Here is a 25,439-nt window from a genome sequence, read left to right as displayed (position 1 = left end):
CATCTGTCGGCCTGACCCGGTCTCGAGGGAGGTGTGTTGCCTACCTGGGGCACGGATCAGGGATGTTGCAGAGAGGCTGCCTGCTCTAGTGAGTCCCAAGGACTATTACCCACTTCTGGTGATCCATGTGGGTGCTAGTGATGTTGATAGCAGTAGCCTGGAGAACATAAAGAAGGACTACAGAGCCCTGGGAGAGGTGGTTAGGGGCTCTGGAGCTCAGATTGTCTTTTCATCAATTCTCCAAGATACAGGAGAGGACCTTAAAAAAGCTAGGAGGATTGGCCAGGTTAATAAATGGTTAAAAGGGTGGTGCCATAGTCAGGGGTTTGGGTGTTTTGAATACGGAACCCAAGTTAGTAGGCCAGGTCTACTGGGGGCTGGTAGAGCTGATCTGACAAAGAAGAGGAAAGAGCGGTTTTGGTAGGAGGCTTGCCAGGCTGGTCAAGGATGCTTTAAACTAGATGTGTTGGGGGAGGGTGGCATCATTCCATCCCAACACACCCAGTCAGTTGGCAGCACCTACAATAAATGCTCGGAGCGATGCAGAGATATTCCAGCCGCTCTAGCCAATGAGCCGGCTTCATTTGGAGCTCGGCTCAGATGCCTCTATACAAACTCCCGTGGCATGGGAAACAAACAAGAGGAATTAGAGATGTGTGTACGTCTATGGGGGTATGATATAGTAGGCATAACAGAAACATGGTGGGATGGCTCCTACAACTGGAGTGTTGGAATGGAAGGTTACAGGCTCTTTAGAAAAGACAGGCCTGGCAGGCAGGGAGGGGGAGTTGCTATTTATATTAGGGATAGGCTGGAGAGTATGGAACTCTGTCTGGGGATGGGTAAGCAGTGGACAGAGAGTTTGTGGGTCAGGGTTAAAGGGAGAGCAGCGATGGGGGACATTATTGTGGAGATCTGTTACAGACCACCTGATCAAGAGGAATCTGTGGATGAAGTGCTCTATAGGCAGATAGGAACAGCCTCACGCTCACAGGCCCTTGTTCTCATGGGAGACTTCAACCACCCTGACATCTGCTGGAGTGAAGGTACGGCCCGGCACAAGCAGTCCAGGAGGTTCCTCAATTGTGTGGAAGACAACTGTGGAGGTATGGTTAGCAAGCAAAGGTCATGTTCCCATGTCTGAGCTTAATTAAGCACAGATTCTGTGAAAGTGAGAAAAAACACCAGTTGTGTACAGTTGCCAGCAGTGGAAAAACCCTGGAAGTTAACCAATAGAGATAGAAGACCAGCCGGCCAACCTTGTAGCTAAAAATTGTCTGTGAACTAGGAGCAGAGACCTTGAGGGGAGGATGTGCATATGAGCAGGGGAAATCACCGAGATGCACCTGGAATGTACCCAATACTGTGTGTACCAACCAATCACTACGGGAAGCTGTGTGTACGTGGCAGTTTGACACTATATATACCCACTATTTGAGCACAATAAACAGATCACTTTTATCAATCGTATTGATTGTGCATGTGTTCCTTCCGTGCGCGACGACAACGACTTCCTTCTGCAAGTAATAGAGGAGCCAACAAGGAGAGGTGCCATGCTTGACCTCGTGCTCACCAACAGGGAAGGGCTGGTTGGAAATGTGACGCTCCAGGGCAGCCTTGGTTGCAGTGACCACGAGATGGTCGAATTCGAGATCCTTGGGACAGTGAGAAGAGCGTGCAGCAAGCTCACTGCCCTGGACTTCAAGAGAGCAGACTTTGGCCTCTTCAGGAACCTGCTTAGTAAGGTTCCATGGGATACAGCCCTAGAGGGCAGGAGGGCCCAAGACTCTTGGTTGTTATTCAAGGATCACCTGCTCCAAGCTCAGGAGTGTTGCATCCCAACTAGAAGGAAGGGCAGCAGGAGGGCCAGGAGACCTCCTTGGATGGATAAGGAGCTGCTCAGGAAAATTCAAAGGAAAAAAGAGGCTTATAGAAGGTGGAAGCAGGGACAGGCGGCCTGGGAAGAATACAGGGATGTTATCCGGGAAGCTAGGGACCAGGTGAGGAAGGATAAGGCCCAGCTAGAATTGAACTTGGCTAGGGATGTTAAGGATAATAGGAAGGGATTCTATAGGTACGTAGCGAATAAAAGACAGACTAGGGACAATGTAGGCCCCCTCAGGAAGCTATCGGGAGAACTGGCTACCCAGGATTTGGAGAAGGCTGAGGTTCTTAATAACTTCTTTGCCTCGGTCTTCACTGGCAAAGTCTCTGACCACACCACCCAAGTCTTGGAAGGTGAACGCAGGGACTGTGAGAATGAAGACCCTAGGCCCACTGTAAGAGAGGATCTGGTTCGAGACCATCTTAAAAACCTGAACGTACACAAGTCCATGGGACTTGATGAAATCCATCTGCGGGTCCTGAAGGAGCTGGCGAATGAAGTTGCAAAGCCCCTGGCCATCATATTTGAAAAATCATGGCAGTCAGGTAAAGTTCCCGATGACTGGAAAAAGGGAAACATAACCCCCACTTTCAAGAAGGGGAAAATGGATGACCTGGGGAATTACAGACCAGTCAGTCTCACCTATGTGCCTGGCAAACTGCTGGAGCAGATTCTCCTGGAAGGCATGCTAAGGCACATGAAAAACAAGGAGGTCGTTGGTGACAGCCAGCATGGCTTCACTAGGGGGAAATCCTGCCTGACCAATTTGGTGGCCTTCTATGATGGGGCTACGAAACTGATGGACAGGGGCAGAGCACTTGATGTCATCTACCTGGACTTGTGCAAAGCCTTTGACACTGTCCCACATGACATCCTTGTCTCTAAATTGGAGAGACATCAATTTGATGGGTGGACCACTCGGTGGATAAAGAACTGGCTGGATGGCCGCACACAAAGAGTTGTGGTCAATGGCTCGATGTCCGGCTGGAGACCGGTAACGAGTGGTGTCCCTCAGGGATGGGTGTTGGGACCGGTCTTGTTCAACACCTTTGTGGGTGACATGGACAGTGGGATTGAGTGCGCCCTCAGCAAGTTTGCCAATGACACCAAGCTGTGTGGTTCGGTTGATACGCTGGAGGGAAGGGATGCCATCCAGAGGGACCTTGACACACTTGTGAGGTGGGCTGATGCCAACCTGATGAAGTTTAACCATGCCAAGTGCAAGGTCCTACACCTGGGTCGGAGTAATCCCAGACACAGCTACAGCTTGGGCAGAGAAGAGATTCAGAGCAGCCCTGCAGAGAAGGACTTGGGGGTGTTGGTCGATGAGAAAGTGAACATGAGCCGGCTTCAGTGTGCGCTCGCAGCCCAGAAAGCCAACCGTATCCTGGGCTGCATCAAAAGGAGCGTGACCAGCAGGTCAAAGGAGGTGATCCTGCCCCTCTACTCTGCTCTCGTGAGACCTCACTTGGAGTATTGTGTGCAGTTCTGGTGTCCTCAACATAAAAAGGACATGGAACTGTTGGAACAAGTCCAGAGGAGGGCCACGAGGATGATCAGGGGACTGGAGCACCTCCCGTATGAAGACAGGCTGAAAAAGGTGGGGCTGTTCAGCCTGGAGAAGAGAAGGCTGCGTGGAGACCTCATAGCAGCCTTCCAGTATCTGAAGGGGGCCTACAAGGATGCTGGGGATGGACTCTTCATCAGGGACTGTAGTGACAGGACAAGGGGTAACGGGTTCAAACTTAAACAGGGGAAGTTTAGATTGGATATAAGGAAGAAATTCTTTACTGTGAGGGTGGTGAGGCACTGGAATGGGTTTCCCATGGAGGTTGTGAATGCTCCATCCTTGGCGGTGTTCAAGGCCAGGATGGGCAGAGCCTTGGGTGGCATGGTTTAGTGTGAGGTGTCCCTGCCCATGGCAGGGGGGTTGGAACTAGATGATCTTAAGGTCCTTTCCCACCCTAACTATTCTATGATTCTATGTTTCCAGAGTTCAACCTCACTTAAAGACCACTTTGTCAAGCAGCGACTCCAGAAACTGCAAAAATGGAAGTTATAAAATATAGGCTGCTCTGCAGGCTGCAACGCCTGGGAAGCGTAGCACCAGTGTAAGTAGGTACCAGAGCACTAACTAAACTGAGCAACAGTCATAGCAGATCGATATACTGTGCCAACCTGCAGATCAAAAACTGTTTTCCCTCCATGTCAGCTCTCAGTAGTAACCTTTGATCAGAAACAGAAAAAGGAACTACAACTGCTATTAAAGCTGTGAGAGAGAAACAAAAGGGATTTCAATCATCGGAGATTCAGGGCCAGCTGTTCCAACCAAGCTGTATACATGAGCACAGGTGGCTCATAGAACAAAAGGGCACACTTTAAAAAAAGCGTATTTTTTATGAAGTCTGGATTGCACAGTTATGTTTACTGCAGAATTCTGAGCAGACTGGACTCTTCTGCATGGGCTTTTTAAGCCCTGAAGCCGACGCTGACTGAAAGAAGAGATTACTGCCAGTGGCAGCAAGTAACTTAATGTTCTCTGTCTCATTTTTCTGATTTGGAGTGCAAAAGCATTTTCAAAACAACCTCTGATGAGGGAATTCCCACCCCACCCACCACTCCCAACCTCTCTTTTGGTTTTGGGTGGGTTTTTTTTCATTCATGTATCAATTTTAAAAGATATATCCACCTCAAAGCTTTGTTTTCAGCTATTTTAATCATCCCTGAGTACCATGCCATTTCACTCTGACAAAAGCAGGAATTTGATCCAGGACATTAGAGGATCTATTTCAAAGAGTATTCATTAATACCAACCTTTAGTAAGTTTTAGAAGTGATACAAAAGAAATCATTTCTGACACTTCCAACACATATAATTACTTTGTCCTAAGCGAATAAAACCAAATTTGCTTAGAGGTCTGCAATACAGAAACATATGATAACTTAACAGATTTCAAATAGACCCACCCAGAGCATTAAACAAGTTCATCTACAGCTTGTGAAGTATCTGCATTGGCTAAAAGCTCATCACAGCTTCGTAACTCAAATGTTTATTCAGCCTCTGTTATTTTTGAAGGCTGTTCTGATATTAGCTAGTTAAAATAGGTCTGTATGAGCCTAGCCTAGAAGGAATTTTGCCTCTAACAGCCATCTTGCCCTGTAAAGAGCTTCAATAAAAAGCACAAGTAGATTTGTTGAGGTTGACTTGTATTGCTGTACAAGATTTCAGAGATACAGATGCATTTGAATGAACTACTGGGTAATGAAACTAGACGGCTGTTCAATTCATTTATCAAAGTGCTGGTAGCTCACATTCTGAATCAAGTAGTAAAATGGTAACTATTGAACAAATAAACTTAATCTGTCAAATTCCCAGAAATCACTTAGCAACTTAATTTCTTGAAAAACTGTGGTTTTAAATAAAAAAAAGATTAAAGATTTTGTCATTTGTGATTCTCAACAGCAGCACGTTGTTACATGTTCTCGGAGCTGTAAGATATACAGAAGGAATGCAGATAGCAACTTCACAGATCAAGCAGAACAAGATAAAAAGAAACTGGGGATTAATAGTCTGCATTCAGACAAGTATTTTTTCAACTTGCCAATAAAACAGTCTCAAGAATTCTTGTTTGAAGGATGACTGACTATCCTTATTTGTTTTCATCTCCCCTACTCCTGGGAGGTTGAGCATCCCTTGAAAGGTTTGGGGGGCGGAGGGGGGGTGGGGGTTCCTACTTATTTTTCTTGTTGTGTTTCTTTGTTTGTACACACTTTCACAGAGAGTATGTTGCTTCTCAGCACAAGACATTTCTGTTTAGCAAGACAGTGTGTTTGTGAGGGGTAATCTATACTACTTTCTTAAACCACACCAAAAGCTCTTTTCAGACCTCAGACTGACGTTTCCACAGTTATTTAAGTCTAAAAATTACCTTTTTGGCATTATTCCTTATGTGGCTCTGAAAGCAGCAAAGACTGTAAAGTAGCAAAAGACAAAAATTATCAGAACCAAAAAGTCATTTAACAAATTAGATACTGGAAGCTATAAGCCAATGAACACCGACATTAACCAGGAGTTCTGGGTTTTTCTTAGGAGCGTGACAGTAGAAGGACAGGAAATAACCAATTAGGCTCCTAAAGGCACTCCAATTTTTCTTCTATTTATTAAAAAAATGTGTGGGTTTGTAGAGGGAAACTAGTTCCAGCACTTATTTTCTTTCACAGCTGGTACTCCTATTCCATGCAGTCTCTTCAGATTGCTTCCTTTAAGGACTCCAGGCATAAAGATATTACAGAGCAACAGAAGTCCATTTCCCAAGAAAAATTATGGGCAGAAAACCTAATTTATCATTTCATCATATAATAACTTTTACACCCATCTAGTTATTTTTAGCCAAAATCACCAGAAACCTGCAGCTCCAGTCTAGTTATTTTGAAAAAATCCAGTCACAACTCTTCAAGAAAACTTTTTACAGCTATTTGTTGAACCTATAGCATGTACTGCCCCAGCAATGAGATGTATGTTTAACTACAGATTAATTTGCCTACTGTGTCTGGTTTAACGCTTTCCTATACCTTGCAGATTAAGACCAAGAGTCAATACTAAGTAAAGAAAAAAACATTCATTTTTTTGGTGGTTTAGCAATCGCCAAGTATTAAGTCTATGATAGCTAACAGAAAGGCCACACAGGATAAGATAATCAGTGTGTCTTTTCAAGGAATTCAAGCAAGTAAAAAACAACAAAACAAACTCATTTAATTATTGCCTTTACCTCATCTTGGTGAACTCTCTAAAAACACAGATAAAAGGAGAAAAATTCATTTTCCTCCTTTAAATATTGGTAGTTTCGCAAAAATCATAACACTGACCCTACCTGAGTCACATGGTTTGTCAAACAAGTTGTCTGGGACACACCTAACCTGAAGTTACTCTTAGAGCTCCTGGGAACCGTGCTGTAGCATGATGCCTCTGGCCAGAACCCAGCTTCCAGCTCCTGCTTCTCCAGGGTACATTTGTACATACACAGCTTTACCCACTGCTCATGAATTACAGCCACTTTTCCATTTCTCCACCACCTCAAAAACCATTTAATCACATGTCATAGCCTATCCTCTGTTCATCTGAGCTCCACAGATTTATGTTGCTGACTGAAGCTTCCACTAATTTACTTATTACTAAAAAAAAAAGAGCACTGAACTCCTGTAGCCTGGAGGGGAGAACAGCTGCTACAAGGAGTTCAGACCCAAGCCATACTTGTCCTCAACACAGAAGCAATTCAACTTTGTGAGTTGAGAAATGAAGATGGTAGGAAGAAGTAAAGCATGAGAGTAAATAATGCAATTAACTTACTTGTATGACTGTTCCAGCCCTGTGCTGGTTTCTCCCTTCCTCTGTGTCCTGGGTTCAGCAGCAGCAGTCAGTTTTTCTCCTTCTTAGTAGCTGGTGCAGTGCTGTGTTTTGACTTTTGGCCTGGGAATAATACTGATAAAGCCGATGTTTTCAGTTGCTGGTCAGAATGTTTACCCTGACCAAGGACTTTGTGAGTCTCATGCTCTGCCAGGGAGCAGGGGAAGCCGGGAGGAAGCAGGGACAGGACACCTGACCCAAACTAGCCAAAGAGGTATTCCATACCACAGCACGTCATGCCCAGGGGATGTAACTGGGAGTTACCCGGAAGGGCACGCTCTTTGCTCTGTTGGGCTCGTTTTTGGTGGGTGGTATCATATTCTCTTCCCTTGTTATTTCTCTTATCATTATTATTATTGGTGGCAGCAGTAGTGATTTGTGTTATACCTTAGTTATTAAACTGTTCTTATCTCAACCCGTGGGAGTTACATTTTTTTGATTCTCCTCCCCATCCCTCGGGGGGGGGGGGGGGGGGGGGGGGCAGTAGACACTGCATGGCTGACTTGCTGACTGGCTTAAACCACGACAGTTCTTTTTTGGCGCCCAATGTGGGGCACGAAGGGTTGAGACAAAGACAGATCTGACCGGAGTGTGCCTAATCGTATTTGTGATAAGCATTCAGTGTTTTGGATTAACAGTCACTCGTCACAATGCTGATTTATTGGCTCTCAAAGTTGTTGTTTTTGATCTCACAGTCTCAATATGCCGTAGCTTACTTAGAGCCGGTATTTGCTGTGTTAGTGTTTTTCAAGTGTGGGGCTTGGGCTAAGGTTATTGTCTCATTGTATTTTATGGTAATGACTTGTAATACAATAGAATCATTGATAATGAGACTGGCTTATGTTCCCAGTGTGGTCACCACCTTTATACTTTGGGAAAGTATATAATACAAGTGCTTAGCAATTACACATCTTTTTTCCTCCTTTCTGGGTGGTCAACCTATGAAGGAGACATTCTCTTACTCCCCCACACATACACACACACATACACCCATTTGAAGTGAACTGAAAACATGATGTATTGCAGAATTTTTCAATATTGAAATGTGACTGCATATGCACAACAGGTATGCACACAGGCAAAATATTCAAAGGTGGAAGGATCACATTAATCTCTCACAGGAACTAAAATATATGATGTGATTTATGTAGCTCATCTGAGCTAGTTCAGCTTAAAATATTCATTCAAACTCTGCTCAGACAGTTAAAAATATGGAAACATTTACAGAAACATTTTGCTAAGAACTCCAAGTACCAAAAGTATGAACAGAAGAGGTGGGAAGAATCATAAAATAATATACTGTTTACTAGCTATTTTCGTACAGGCAATGGCATCTCAGATGACCATGTAAGATGTGACCACTGCTTGTACCCTTTCTTCCCCACAGTTTTATTAGCCTTCCTTTCCCCTGTGTTTCTGCGTTCCTGAAAGCAATACTTGATCTCCACAAGGGGGATATTAATGGTGGTTCTACAGAGTTGGATTTTCATACAGATTGTTCAACTAATCCTATCTGTCTGCCACTTAGGCAACAGCAAGCAGTATAATGGAAATACATATAAACACAAATCCTACTTCTTGGCAATTCTTTTCAAATACTGAGCTTTATTGTTTCTCTTAATAATGACCACGCAGGTTCACAAAGGCAAAAATAACAAAAAATAATTTGTGAACATGTTTTCAAGTAAATATTGATTGCATTATTTTTGTTTATGAAGCTTTTTTCCTTGCAAGAATATTTTAGTTCAAGTAAGTGCTAAAAACATCATATAAATTTGTACAGCATGGAGGAAAATACCAATGAAAAAGTACCACTGCCATCCAGAATAACTGTAGTAATTTTCTAGTACATATATGTTTCAGATAAAACTATGTGCTGCAGTCTTACTACTTTTTAGGTCAAAAATTTGTCTTACAACCTTATTATAATATTGCACAGAGTGCCACTATTAAGACTCCTCATACTATATACAATGTTTTCTATGATAAATTACATAGCTATATGTTTTACATAGCTATAAATGAGAAAATAGTAGGCAGTGAAATAATACAACATCATTTTCTTATTTTTCAGATCTTTGTGTTAGCTAATCTCTTTGATCAAGTTCTACCTGTCAACAGCCTGTTTGGAAAGAAAAGGATAATGTATGCTCCTCCTTTGTTACAGTTTTTTCTTGTTAAATGCCCAAATCCTTACAAGGAATAAACTTCAAGAGAACTGTGACAATTCATTTTATACCCTATTCCTTCTCTGCTGTGTAATTTCATTAATATTTCATCCCAAGTTGCCTTTTTTGCACAGCAACAGCCTCCTCCCAAAGATCTCTTACAATATTTTCATTGCCAGAAATTGAAGACAGAAGATTTATTCCATAACCCCTTTTTTTAAGAAGAAATACATGATGTCAGCATTTTTTTTTAAATGGGGGTGTTTGCCTACTATTCACACATTCAATTACTCTTCCTTGGTATGGAATAGTCTTTCACATTATTTTATTTTGCAGTTTCAAGTTCTCTTCCTGCTGATTTTTGCTTTGCCTAACATCTTCTGATGATGTGTCAGCAGGTCTCATCATGGAGGCAACAAACAGTCAAGAAGTAAAAAGCAGCTTCAGCTTACACTTTGAATGAAGTTAAGATGCAGACTTCTTGTTTTCCTGCCAAGAATAAATTCTTTTAGTAGCAGATGAAACAGAAGTGACTCGTCCCTCACTTTACGCTCCATCTGTCGGTGACTCTAGATATTCTCCCACCCCCTTCATCTGACCTTGGAGAAAGCAAATCATAAAGATAATATACATTTGTTCCATAGTTTTAGAAAATGTGCTGTCCTGGAACCCATGAAAGAAAATTTTCATCATTAAATGTACTTATATCTTGTATTTTTGGCCTGGGTGGTTCTTGGCACCTACCACTCTCACTGATTTGAGCAAGAGCTGTCAGCATCTCACATTCTTCCCAGCAGCACAGCTGTATCGTGGCAGATACTTGCCACGTCTTATAACTGACCACCTTTTGGGAAGTGTGATTTCCAGCACCCGCTCTCCCAAGCTCATATCCTCACAGCCACATCCCTTCATGCTCCCGTGTTAATCTGCCTGCCTCCAACCACTCCCCTATCCTTCAACAGCGCTGGCAGTTATGCATGCTTAGTGTTTTGGGGTGTTCGCAGATTAGCTTGGCATCCCTTGAATAGATGAAACTTCATCGTTCCTGCATAGCATCAGCTGCAAACAGAGCTAACAAGAGGCAGCTAAACAGTTTGTGAGAAAATACAGGGTGACAGGCAGACACTGATGCACACAGCTAGGTATTATTAATCATATCCCAAAATAAGATTAAAAATGTAACGTGCTTGTGCACATCCCAGAGGTCATTAATTCAGCCAACATCTACATCTGAATAAAAGATGTCACTCAGGAAACTGAAATACTCATAAGCCACGAACCACTATTATCCTAAGATAATATGAAACAACCACTGTGAATAATCACTCATTTTTGATAACAGGTGTTTTCATACTGTCTAAAAATAACACAACACTGACTTCATGTTTACAGCAGGCCTACGCATTTTAGCCCCCAAGCAATTCACTGTGTTTGCAGTTAGACCTGCTCTCAAGAACCCTAAGTGTACTCTTGCTCTCCACCACCACCTCAGATATCTAGCTCACATACCTCTCCTAGGCAGGGACTCTCCTGACAAAAGAGTGACTTCCACTGGAGTATAAATCCTTCTCTACGATTGCCACTTCTGCTGGACACATCTTCTCACAGTACAAGCTGCATTTCTCTCCTGTTTCTTATTTCCCAGGCTGGCCTCTTTCTAGTCTCAAGTCTCACTTTACTTGGTTACAAGGACTTAGGAGTACAAATTGTCCTGCACAAGAGCTCAGCTGCCCTGGAAGCACTGACTCGCACCAGGTTTTCTCATCAACAACCTGTTGCTCAGTGATGTTAGCCCCTTCTTCAACACTGGTGACATCACACACTTAACTGAACTCCTCCAACACCACATGCTGCCCATTCCTTGCCATGCTGGTGGAAATAGGGAGTTTCGCTTCTTAAAACTGTTTGATAAACAGAAAGGGAAGCACTGCCATTCTATACCTTGCTAAGAGAAAATGGCTCTTTCACAGTTGCCATGGCCCATTAAGCATATGTCCCCCTACCACTGCTTTGGGAGAGCTTCACAAAAGGTGAACTTCTTCTTTCTAAAGGTTGATAGAAGACAAAAAAAAATGAAAACCCAAGAAATGGATCAAGAAGCAAAACAAAATAATGGTAAAGGACCATCACAAAGGATGTAGAAGCAATTTAGCAGAGCTGTTCCTGGGTAAAGAAGAATGGAAAGTTGAAGATGCTGTATTTGTGTAGTTAACTGTACAAGTTTTGGAATTCTGTAACAAAATGGAAAAAACAGACCTTATGTTGAAGGGCATTGAGGCAAAACGTCTGAAAGAGTCTTCACTAAATCTGCCTCTGCAAAACAGTTTGCAGATCTTAATTTTCTGTTACTTCCTAATGCTGTTGTGAATCTAGGCTTAAGTGGTTTTCTCTCCCCTAAATAGGTGATTTTGGAGGACGGCTGCACAGTGCAACCAGAGAGAGAGGCATCAAAATCCTAGACATTCAGATAGTCAGAGAAATTTCTTCATGAAGCTGATCACATCTGTAGCTTCGCGCTGCTTCCAGCTCATCATATATAGACAATTCCATTTTTCTGATGGTTGTTAAAGGTGACAAATAAAATTACTTTTGGCAGTTGCTCTCAGCTCTCCATGGAACAAGAGTCAAACTCAGAATACATGCAATAAAAAAATCTTGTATAAATATGCTAGAGAGTCTGACAGGTTGAAACAATCTCGTTAGGATAGCAAGGACAGACTGAAACAAATCAGGCCCCAGAAAGGTGTCCACAGTGCTTGGGGATGATATTATTCAAGTGGCAGAAGTGATGGAAAATTAATACACTGCTTCCTCATAGCAAAAAAATTTCATTAATTTAATTTTGGTCATCATGCCTGCATCTCCCCACCCCAGTTTCTGAGCTAATGACAGCTTGTGTAAAGACTCTGTTGTAGCGTGAAATCGTATGTTCAGGGTAAAGATGGTGTAACTTCATTGCCCGGTAATAATGGGCTGTGTGCTGTGTACTGAATTCGCATGGCTTCAGAACTGTCCAGCTTGGTCTGTCCAACCCTGTCTGTCTTGACCTGCCTGCAAACTCCTTTTACTTTGGTTAGCTCTAACAGCAAATTTTCCTAATTGACCAGGTTCTAGGGCTAATTGGTTTACCTGTGTCTATCTTCTATAGTACAATCATAGTTTTCATACAGATAGCAATAACAAGAAGCTATTACATGTAGAATTAGATGTTTATGGATAACAGAGAAATAGATACGGAGAAATAGAATCACAGAATCACAGAATAGTTTGAGTTGGAAGGGACCTTCCAATCCCTTTGCAATACAGGCTTAGTGCAATAGCAGAGGCTTGAGAAGTGGAGAAACAGAACGGAGCAGAGAGGAGTACAGGCATGAGAAAATAAAAGACAGGGCAGAGACCTGGTACTGGAAAATGCGCAGCTAAAAACAACTCACCAGTGGTCACTAAAAGAAAAGCGGACATGGAACTAGACGAAAGGTCTTATGGCTAACAAAGGACAAAGAAGTCGTGTCCAACACATGTGAAAGGCACAAAATTTGGATGTTAAATGGCGCTACAAACAAATGAAGAATGATGACCAATGAAAAAACCCACAAAGGCATAAAAGAGTGTTAGCAAACACAAAAACAGCCCCAAGCAGATCCCAAAGTGAGGGAGAAGAAACCAGCAACATGAACATAATGTTATTCCCAGCAAAGGAGCGCATACACTGACAAACCACTGCAACACCCTCACCACCACCAGAATGGAACCACTGACTTTATGTCACAGAACTGTAGCAGAAAAGAAAGCAGAACAGTTTCTGATCCTTTCCATCATAAGGAGTGTGTGAATAACAACTGTAACTCTGTTTTTACTATTATTAAATTTTTTCTGCACAGATGTATTCTTTCTCTTTTTTTGTAATAATTACATGTGGACCAGTAATGATTCTTGGATTAGACTACTGAGATTTCAATTATGTTAGCAATAAATTCTTGGCTTTATATGAGGTATGTTCCAGTTTTGCCCATGAACAAGATTTGGAATGCAACAATGGTTGGCAGTTCTAACTACACAGGAGTTTTAAAATACCTGAAACTTGGATTTGCTAACGAAAGGTCATCTTCTGCAGAGTAGTTGTATTTCTGTATATAACTTAATTGTCCAGTAATAAGTAATAAAAAAGGGGAAATGGATTATTCAAATGTTTTGCTTACTCTCCCAAATACTTCTGAAACATTTTTGTGCAGAAATTGGACTGTATCTCTAAGTTTGAGGACACTGTATTCTGTTCTCCTTCATAGCATACTCTTCTATTGTCGAACAAGTTAATAAAACCATAAGATTAGAAAGACCTTGGAGCCCAGAATGTTAGTCATTAGTGTATCAGAAAACCTACTACTACTGTTATGATTGCTACTCCAATTAGCTGTATTTTGCTTAAATATATTTAGGCACTATTTGTACTTATTTGTTCCTGCGCCAACACTATTCATTACCCAAAAATGATCTTCACTGCCCATGTTTATCATTCTAAAATACTCAGTGATTGTCATCTTACTTCTCAGTCTTTATTTTGCCAAGCTAAGAAGCTTTTTTCAATTGTTCCATTGAGACAAACTCTTTATTGCCCTGTAATAGCATTAATCCTTCTTTCTATCCATTCCAGTTAAACACCTTATCCCCTGAACATGAATAAACAGAACTGATAGTCTTACTACTAATCCTTACTTTACTAATCCTTAAGTGTTTGCCCCATGCTTTGTACTATTAGATTTATTGTTGCTTAGGCTCCTTTTGTTCTCAGTGCTGTGCAGCTTCTGTTCTTACTCTCCACATTTTCTTGAGGGTCTGCCAATACACTGCAAATGTACGTTGAGCAGTACATTTAAAAAGTGCACTTTTAGTGCCTCAATCACTTATGAAATTATTAAATATGATGAGTCCCAAATGCAAGCTCAAAGAAACACCACTTGAAATCTCCTTTTATTTTAGTAGTTCCTCTGTCAGTATAACTGATTTTCTGCTTAATCTCTTGCCTACATAACTCCCACATTTTATCTCAGTCTCCACCTTAATCTACATACTGCTTTCCCATGTGGCACCATATCAGATGCTTTATTGAAATCTATACAGATTAGATGTTTTCAGTTTCTTTTGACTGGGCAATCATCCCTCCAGCCAAAGAAAAATATCAGGTCAACTGGCACTATAAAAAAAAAGTCTAGATTAGACTTCTATGGTAGCCTGTTTACCAGCTCCTTCCATGAATTCAAAAGAATTCCTGCAGCTGAAGATCTTGAGTTCTACTGACTTCAAAGCAAAATGTTTCAAAGGAAAACATTTGACTTGTCTTCCTATATTTTTATATGCTGAATGAAAAATGATCACAGTTTGTATGTTGAGATTTGTAAATGAGGATCTACACAGTTCTCTACCAAATCTCTATCCTGTTCAAATTGGTTAATAGTGATAAAGTGGAGTTAAATTTCCTTCTGAACTGAGGGACGCAAGCCACTGACACCATGTGTTGTGTGGTCCCTCATTGCCAGGGAGAGCCACAAGCTGAGTCTGCATTAACAAGTAGAGCAGCCCAGCAAAAGGAGATCTACCAGGCAAAACAGTTGATGCTGAGGACCTAACATCTACACTGGAAATATGTCAGAAGGTTTTCCTTTTGTGCTAACTGTAGTCCAACTCTGTTGTGACCAGAGTGCACTAGATGCATTCCTGGAATATATTGTCCAGCTAAGCTTTGCCTGAAATCAGTCGAGCCCACACTGAGAAACTGCTCTGCAATGCAAATCGAAGCCCAGTAAGAGGACACATCCAGGAGACTTGCTTCAAAAGTTCATTTTCCATCTGAATTAAAACATGAGACTGTTTTCATTACAGCACTGCCAGCCTTAAGCTACACACAGCTTGAGATGGACAAAACCTTACCTTTCTGGAGGCCCAAGTACCATCCCTGGAGTTCAATCTACAGCAGTAAAGATTTCAGCAGATACTCCCAACCCTGCTTTTGTCACGAGGAAAACATCTCACTCATGCCCCCTCCACTGATGGCACGAGAGCACTATTCAGTATAATCAAAACCAAAGGTGAAACATATCCTCTATTAACAGACATCACCATGTCTGATTTGAGAAGTAGCAAGCTAGTCACTTTTCTATCCTGCCCTATGCTCATTAAATATAAGCTTAAGAAAGGAAGTTTCAAGGACACACTGAAATCATTTGCAAGTGTTTTCTGGTCTGGGCTTTTTTTTTTTTTCCCCCTCCTTTCCTTTAGACCATCAATAAAACATTAGTTGTGAATGGCTGATTTGTTCCAGTTCCAGCAGGTATGCTCCAGGCTTACTGCAAGGCTTTTCATTTTGAAAACGTTTTTGACATAACTTTGCAATATTACCATCTGCCTGAGTGACAAATCCCAGACAAACAGCTTTATTGGGACACTTTCTGTCCCTTAACACACAATCTGTGCTAAACATCCAGGGGCAGTTTTAAATATCTTAAGACCAAAAGCAAACACTACAACTTGCATTATGGGGAATATATTGAAAGGTTATACTAGCATATACAGTATGAGAGGCCCACACAGAGAAAGGCAAGTGAAAAACAGACAGTGTTTATTAAGAATGAGAAAAAACAAACCAATCAGTCTCCAATCCAAGCCATGCTGTTTTTCCATCTCATAATAGATGTTGTAATGAGCTGCAAGGAAGAAATAGGAATGGAAGACGGGAGTTCTTTCCCTTGGAGGTGGGCTAGGATTCTGAAAGCTTTCTGTAGTCCACAGCATATGCTGAAAGAGCAAAGGTCCTTTACTGCCATCACCTGGAATAAATGAAAGTAGAAAAAGAAACTTCCTTTTTAGTCAATACAGTCAAAACTCTTTGTGTGCTGTTATGCAGATGCAACAACAACATAGGCTTAGTTCAAGAGAGTAGTCAGAGGCAGTGAAATTAGAAAATGGTATCTCTCAAGAGAAACAAATATATCTTCATTCAGCATTTGCACAATGAAACCAAGCATGATCGCTGCAAAACACAGATACCATTCTACCCCAGCAGGGCCAGGGCTTCCACACCTGGTATGCTCATAGAAGGACCTGCAGAATTAAACCTGCAGTTACCAAGGTGTTAAGAAAAGACTCCAGAAGATTTAGAAGAAAATGTAAGAATGTAAAGCAGAATCATAGGAGTATCAGACAGAAAGGCAGTGGGGCTCTCAAATCTCCGTGTGTTGATTATGGTCAAATTTAGCTAAATATTACATAGTTTGTGTTCCACACTGACACCAAAATATATGTTTGGAGAGAAACATACACAGAACAATGTTCTAATCCACACATCATTTGTCTGTTTTTCAGTATACCCCATATGGACATATCTTGCAGCTTAATGTGACAGACACTACTACAGCTGAAACCAACAAAGGAATACAAGAGATAATGATCACTGAATACTCCTCATCCTCCACGGCATAATCACTTGGAAGTATTCTGATCTGTTAAAGACTGAAGAACTCTTACACTGAGAAATTATTAAGAGCTTCCCTAGCCAAACAGGCACTTCAAAGCCTTCTTTGGGTCAAAAATAAAGATTAATCCAGTAGCTTTGAATCACTTCTCAGAGATTTTTGTATCCACTTTTTAAATACATTGCAGTTATTCATCTCTAAAAAAATATTCAGATGGTATGTGGTGCAGCTCTATGTTATGTGCTGCTCACATAGCTCACTAAGGAGTTTTAAGGCTCTCAAAATAATACAGGAAAAAGTATCCACAATTCTGTGAATGAAGTCTGTGCTGTCATGGTAAAAGCCTTCCACAAGCTTTATGTTCACTTAATTGTCTTTTCTTTTTCAAAAAGGTAAAGAAGAGTGTCACTAAAAATGCTGATGCTGCATTTCAAATCTGATTTCAGAAATGGTGCAAATTCAAAGAGCAGAAAACTCAGAATAGTGGTGTAATACATTTCTCGATTTCCCTAAGTTTATGTTAACAAGGGGGAAATAATGTACAATAACTGGCACTTTGATGATTCTTCAACACCTAGCAAAAGCTGCCAGCTGTGACTTTTATTTGGAGAAGCAGCAAACAGGTTAGTGATCGGTATTCACCCAAGCTTTGTGGATGCAACACTAGTTAAAAACCTAGGCATAAAATTCCTCAGCTGGTAAAGATATTCATGGCTCATTCATTTGACATGTCTGTTCTTAATGTTTTATTATGTCCTTTTTCAAATTAAGCCAGAAAGAGAAGTAGAGTGAAGGCCGAAAAGGCAGAGTGAAGGCCAAAAAGGCAGAGTGAAGGCCGAAAAGGCAGAGTGAAGGCCAAAAAGGTAGAGTGAAGGTCAAAAGTAACTGGCATTGCAGACCAAAAACTTGGCATGTTAAATATATTACATGAGGGAAATGAGAATAGGAAGCAGAAGAATAGAAAAGCAGCTCTGCAGGGCTGGAGTGCAAAGAGTACATGCTCTACAAGAAGAGGCTGGCTTGTGGCAGCACACCTGGAATTAGTCTTGTGAGGAGGTATGCTATACTACAAACTTGCTGCTTGTGCACAGAAACACTTTCAAATGTACTTTTCAAAGGTACTTACCTTGACAAAAGCCATTTAACTTTTTTTTCTATGACCAACTATGAAAAATGGGAATACCAGCAAAAGCCTGGTGAAAACCAGCAAAAAAAATAAGCATAACCACTAACTGGAGTTTTGCAGACATGTCTTTAGCTTAAATAAGACCTAAGGAAAGAATTTCAAAATCTGTTAAAGGCTTCAGAAGCCCATATCCCACCAGAAGTCACAAATTTAAAGGAGATTATTATGCTATTAATACAGTGTTTATTTTGTTCAAGATCCTGTTAGACCAGCAGGATTGAACTGCAACTCCTGCTTTTGCCACACATACGGAGAAGCAAAGAATAAGGGTAAAATGCAGACTGGAGGATATCTTTGGAAATCACCTAGTCCAAGCCCCAGCAAAACACAGGGCCATTCCTGAAGTTAGAGCATGTTGGCCTCATCCCACCAAGTTCTGGAAAGTTCCAAGGAACAGTATTCTTGCATCAGTTTTGGCAGGTCATTCAAACAATCTGACTCACAACCTGGGAGTAAGGACACACGTTACTTCAAGTAGTTGTATGGGAGTAAATTTAGTGCCTGTGATACATCCTTACCTTGATTAGGACAACTTATAAATAACATCTCTAATTCCCATGCATTTGAATATCTCTGCTAATATTTAAGGACTTGGAAATGTAATTTTAAAAGGTCATGGGTATCAAATACTTCTGGAAGGCAATTCTGATTTAAAGATGTATTTTGGAATAGTTCTGAATAGTGCAATATTCAAAACCGTAAGAGAAACTGGAATCACTTCCTTTACGAAGCTCTGTAATAGTTTTTTGGTTTTGGTTGGGTTTTTAAGATAATAAAGCTTCTTGAGAGGAAACATTCACTACCTTGTTTTTGCACAGCACACTGCAGAACAAACCTTCCAATTTTCCTGCCTTATCCCCATTTTAGTTCAGGCCTTTTAGAGCTGCTATAAACCAAAATTGTAATAGTACCTTTTAATAAACCAATTCAGATTTTATAAGTAATTGCTTTTGCCATTGAGTGACCCTCCCTCAATTCAGGCACAGCTGCAGAGTGCCAAGCAACAACAAGTTCAGTTTAAAACATTTCCTGAGAATTTTTCTTTGGATGAAGTTAATGGCCCTGTGTCATTGCCTCAGGCCATTAACCCCCTCAATCAGTCATTAATCCCCAGAAATTGCCCAGGGCCTCAATTGTTATTGCTTAAACACACTAAATTAGGTTTTGGACAAACAGAGCAAATGAAGGTCAGTATCAGGGAACAGAATTAAGTGGAAATTAAAGAAAATTCTGAGAAGTATATAATAGGTCTGGATCAGCTCAACAGATACAAGGACTTGCTCACAAGGTCTTCTGGGGTTGCTGAGGACAAGGCCAGAAGAGCAGGGAGTTTACCTCTAACTTCAGTGGGCTTTAGGTCAGACATTTAATGCTCTAAACTCTCATTTCTGGCACACAGTCACATCATAAAAGGTGCCTGTAATGTCAAAACACCAAAACCAAGTTATAGTTGCACAATATTTCTAGTTCTCTCAGGGTAAACAACACATTTCAAGTACACTCTTTCACACAGGACTCTACAGATACTTGAAATGCTTCTTTCTAGACTTCCCAAAGAGAAAAAGTATTTGGGAGCTACCTTTATGATGGATTTCGTTTGCACACACACACGCAAAAAGCATACTGCTCTTCAACATTATAAATTATATGCATGCTTCCTTGTAGAATTTGTTGTTTCCTTTCGCCTCTTCATTCCCCTCGCTCCATTACATTTGTCATTACTATTGTTAGTAAGCATTAAGAACCAATTTTCCTAAACAAGAAACAAAATGTTTACTTGCCCTCTTCCCTTAGGTTAGTTTTCTTTTCATGTGCAGCATTGTCAGCTGGGTACACCTAGCCTGTAGAAGACTTCTGCAAAGCTGAATCTTCCCCTTCTACAGAAACAGTTGAGTTTACACCATTAAGATCATCTTCCCCCTCATCTCCTGAGGAATTTATATATGAGTGTACGCAGCAGTGGAGACGGTCATGGCAATGGACAAGGTCACTGCAAGTGCAGGTATAGTGGTCTTTTATCACAGAATACTGGGAGAGGGACAGGCTGGCCTCCAAGCAAGAGAAGGAAATCTTTCCTCAGTCATTGAAGATCCTCTGAGCACCCCGAGCTCACCTTCCTTACCATGAATTTCCCTTCACCAGCAATCTCCAACAGACCACCATGACCAACTGACCTGTTCTCACATCACTTCTAAGCTTCACTGATTCCCTCATGGTCTTCCTGCAGACCCTCAGAACTCCTACAAGTCTCTTCATGCCAGTCTCCCAAAGCTTCCTCTGCTCCTCAGCCCCACATTTATCTTTCTCTGACCCCTGCCAGACCTAACTTCACCAAAGCCTCCCAATACATCTGAAGAAACATTGCACATTTTCTACAGAGAACTGGATGCACAAACTACCTAAACCCACATGTATTTTTTCTTTCTTTCTTTTTCTTTGAGTAAGCCATACTGATTGAATTTAAAAAAAAAAAAAAAAAAAAAAAAAAAAGCCCAGAAAAAATATGTGGAAAAAATCCACAAAGAATTTGCCAAGATAAAACCTGCTATATTCTTGGCCTTCTTTTACACTCTTTTCCAAGTACATACTATTGGCCATTCTCAGAGTCAGGAAACTGAGGAAACTGTCTTAGATACACAATTGGTCTGACATGCTTTTACTGCCATGGTCAAAACCAAGCCGTTGTTTATGAAAATCTATAAAACCACTCATCTTTCATAAACAGTTTTTTTTCTCTGTTCTTCTTTTGCTTGACCGTGGAAGAATTACTAATCCCGTACATTTGACTTCCAAAGTAGTTGTCATGGAAATTAAGGTGATCTTGCAAACTGTAAACATGAGTTCCGTCTAAGAGCAGAGAGAAACAGAAACAAGAGGTCTTGTTTGAAGGTGAAACAACAAATTCTGGTTTGAGCTAGACAGTCACATTTCACTCAATGGTAGAGAGTCTAAGTCACGAGCCAGCAGAAAACATCATATCTTTACCACAGAATTTATTCAAATTTACCTGGCTGGCTACATTCTCCCTCCCTCCCATCCAAATATTTTATAATAATCTTAGTATAGTTTGAAACTGCATCAGTAATTATTCAAAGACATTAATTTCTGCTTCTTTCAAAAGTGTTGTGGCAAATAGAAATGGACTTAAACTCACCTGCCACTTCTTCCAAAACTGGAGTGAGAAATGAGGAATTTCAGTATTAATCAAGCTAGAAGTAAGCAAGTGACAAAAGAAATTTAAAAACTATTTATAATTCCAGTGCAGACAGTTTCTGGCACAAGCTTTCTTTCAAAACAATGTTGCCCTCAGTAGTGTACTGGAGCAAAATACACTGATCTACTTAGAGCAGTTTTCACTCACTTCTTCCTATGTGGCACCCCCTTCTTCAATGTTTGCACAGATCTGGATTTTATGAAGTTATAACATGACTACTTTGCTGTCTAGTCTCAATCACAGCACTTAAAATACTAATATTATTTAAAATAAACAAACAAACAAAATAAAACAACTCTCCTGCTTTTTTCTTTGGAAGTTGCAAGGGAAAAAAATGCACCCTTAACTCATGTTCCCCTTGCCAAGAGCAAGTCATGGCCTCCCAGCATCACCTCGTCAAAGGCAGGTTCTCTTCTCCATATTTCTGAACTGGCTCTGAGCTTTGTTTTTCGTTTAGGTAGGCCTAGATAAAAAGAGTAGTTGTTGACTTAAAAACCTTGTGCAGAAGATCTCAATTCTCTCGATTATGTTCTCTTGACAAACTTTCTACTAGTCTGAAAGCTCCCATTATTTTGTAGTTCTTCTACTCCCGAAAATTCCTCAAACTGAAAACCTCCAAATAAAAACACTGCAAGGGCAGCCACTGTATCTATTTGCATGATGGGATTTATACCACATTACTCAATATAGTTTTATATGCAGCTTGTGAATAGAGAAAGTATTTCCCTATACCCACTTGGTTCTGCATTTATTAACTTCTCTTTCTTCAAACTCTTCATTAGCTAGAGGCATCAGGAAGATTGTCACTGATTCATTACTGCTCAGAAGAGAGGCTAATAGAATTCTACCTACTGTATCTATAGCAGCTCCATTTAACATTTTAGCTACTTAAGATTATTTATTGTTAGATTCTCAGCTCTATGGCATCTCATCACACTTGTAAGATATTTCTATCTTACAAAAGTTCAGCTCATACTTCATATTTGTTATAGAAAACAAAAGCTTTTCCTTTCAAAAATTACTATTTTTTATTTGCTTCTATTTATTGAAAACCTGCTAGTTACAGACTCAAATCCGCAGTCATTTGCAGCGTTAAGTTTTTTGGTTGGTTCTATTTTGCTTTGTTTTTTAAAAAAGTCATTAATTGCTGGTAGACAAGTTTCAAAAAGAAGAATGGTTTGTCTCCATTTCTGCATAGATGCCACTGCCAAGATTTGAAGGCAGATACCAGAAGTGGAGCTACTCTGAAAATCAGGACACCTAATTAGTCATGAAAATCAGATTTGGGAACTAAATTTCATATATTTTAGTTCCAAAATCTTAAAAACAAACTTCACTAGTACATCATCAAATCCACTTCACATCGAGGTTCTGCTGTCATGATAACATGGTACTTATAATATTTCCAGAATTATTTGCTTGAGAACCATAAATAAGAACAGGAAAAAAAAGAGCACAGGATTTTAAGTTTTCAATTGCATCCATATGTTGAACTGCTACCACCTCAAAATTTTAGGACATTAATACCTAGAACTATAGCTTAGCTTATCAGGCAAGATTTCAAGTGACACATCTCTATATGGAAAAGGAGCATATATGCAGTGGATGCTGGAATGTGTGGCTATTTTTTCATCTATGCACAGCATTTGAAATGCTTATGACTGTAAAACAGTATTTTGGCCCCTGGGCTATTCCTCCCCAGCCTAGCCAGACAGGGCAGAAGCATGAGAAAAACACAGCAAAGAGAGGAGGCCTGACAGCACAGTGCATTTGGCTCCACTTGTGTGCTGGTTGATGATCTAATTTTGGAATTTTTCCCCAAAATTCTCATGGAAGCCGCACTTCACCCAAGGAAAATACCATTTGTTCTGCTGGATTTTTCATTTCCTTCCCTTCAAACTATACCTATACAATTAAAGAAATAAGAGTTGGAAATACCTAAAATTTGGAAAGAAACAATAAATTATCTGCCAGCCCCCTAGAGCAATTTTCTTCCTTTCTTTCCCTTCCCTTCTTTTCAGTACTGGAAATACTCAAACTGCAGCCTGTAGCTGTAGCCAAGGACTCAGTCATGGGAGTTTAATTACAAGCATCTAGTGTCATTTCCCTTAAATATAAATAATAAAACATTTGGTGCGGTTGCCTACACTTTTCTCTTTTCCTATACTAAATAGAAGTGGGAAGTTAACAGAATAGTGAAGTAGCTTTATCCTCCTTTCCAATACACAGTGTTCATAATAATATAGCTGTGGGAGGACTGAGACAATACTTGTCACAAGTTCTACTTCATCCTTTAAGGATTCAGCAGCTTCTATTTACCCTTTCTGAATGCACAAGCATTGCCAGAAAAGCCCCAAAGCACTACTACACATTAACTAGCAAAATGTGTGCAGTTATCTACAAAACAGGCTGATGGATCATTTTCAGTAATTTTCTTCTAAAGCACTGCCCAGATCATCACAAGGTGCAAATGATTATAAAAGCAGTGTAACTTCACAGACAGTATACACCACTGTAAAAATTTAGGCAGATTTTCACAGCATTATTAATGGCGATTAACAGCATTAACTGCAAGTCCAAACCATGCACTCTTAGCAGTCTGCAGAATCGCACACATTACAGCATGTGTTGCTACACAGCTGCAGAGCTGCACTGGTTTGGAAGTTACTACTGTGCAAGTGCATGCTAGCCAGGTGTTTACTTTTCCGAAGAGTTCTGCTCCAAAGCCAGCTAAGTTGTATCCTTCCTGCAGCTAAACAAATTGAAGCTAACTCATACTCACCAGAAGTCGGCTGGCACGAGTTGAAAATGGTTTTTATTTAAAAAAAAAAAAAAAAGAAAAGGAAGTAAAACTATAGGATGGATACATTAAACATGCTACTTCCCTGACCACTGTACTTGGTAAAACCTAAAGGGAAATTCTTTTACCAGGAAAGCTCCATTTCATGAAAAATGTGTAGGCATATTAAAGTATTGTATTTTCCTAATGTCTGACAACTTATCAAATTCTCCTGAACTGTAGCTTATTAAATGTTGTTCTTAAATGATCAAGGTGTTAGTACCTGCATAACTGAGAGTCTCATACTGAAGATCAAATCATAATTTTTCTAGGCCTATTTTCCCCAAAACTGTAAGAACCCTTTCATTGTGGAAGAAACCAGGTATCACTAAGTAATTGTGAACTTTAAAGGAAAATACACAGATTCCCTCAATTATTCTGCCACTATTCTAAATCCTACCCAGCTGTTTCAAGATGTTTCTAGACAGAATAATTAACAAAAGGACATAATGCTCAGTGGTAATATCAATCCTCACAATTTATTTCAAAACTGTATTTCTGAGTCAGTTACTGTGTATTAGGCCCTGTAAGGAGCTTCCACAGTGAGTCAGTCAGCAGCATAGATCCTGACACTAGCTACAGCATCAGTAGATAAGGAAGATGAGGATAGTCCTTCGTGAAAGAAATTTAATTTCAGTATGTGCCATGCTCTTTCTGCACTCATGAAACAACACTGATGGGGGACTGGGCTTGGGCTCAGTTTGGCACTGCACTCCTGGGACAATCGGCAGCAGGTGAAGTTTTGGGATGATAGGGGAGGTCTGCACTAAGATCACAATGCAGCACCTTAACCATCCTGTGTTAGGAAGCATGAGCTATCAACACTGCCAGTTGCTAGCGCTTGGTAGCTAACAAGTACACTGCAGATGGTGGCCCTGATCCACTGGAAAAGGGACTGAGCAACTTACTTTAACTGGAACAGGTCACATCTCCTTTAAAAGGGTTTCAGGGCTCTTAAATCTTCATCCATCTCCTGTGATTAAGAAGATCCTAGTGGTGGGTGATCTGCAGAAGGCACAGAGACAACTGCTAGACGGTAATGCCCAGTAATGGGCATTTGTTGCTACAGCAGGGTCCTCAGAAAGGGCCACAGTGAAGTTAATTGTACATGGGCATCAACATCATCTTTTCCCATTTAATTATCCGTGATAACATATTTGGCTTATTTAAGAAGCTGACAGAAGAATAACTGAGTAAAGTGAGGTGTTTATGAAGATGCTATTGTATCTCCAGGGAGTTGTGACAGAAGAAGCCAGGCAAGCTGAAAGATGCATGCTA

The sequence above is a fragment of the Psittacula echo genome (genome assembly GCF_963264785.1).
Source record: "Psittacula echo genome assembly, chromosome: 1".
In the NCBI taxonomy this organism is placed as follows: domain Eukaryota; kingdom Metazoa; phylum Chordata; class Aves; order Psittaciformes; family Psittacidae; genus Psittacula; species Psittacula echo.
Note: the sequence above shows the minus strand (reverse complement) of the source record.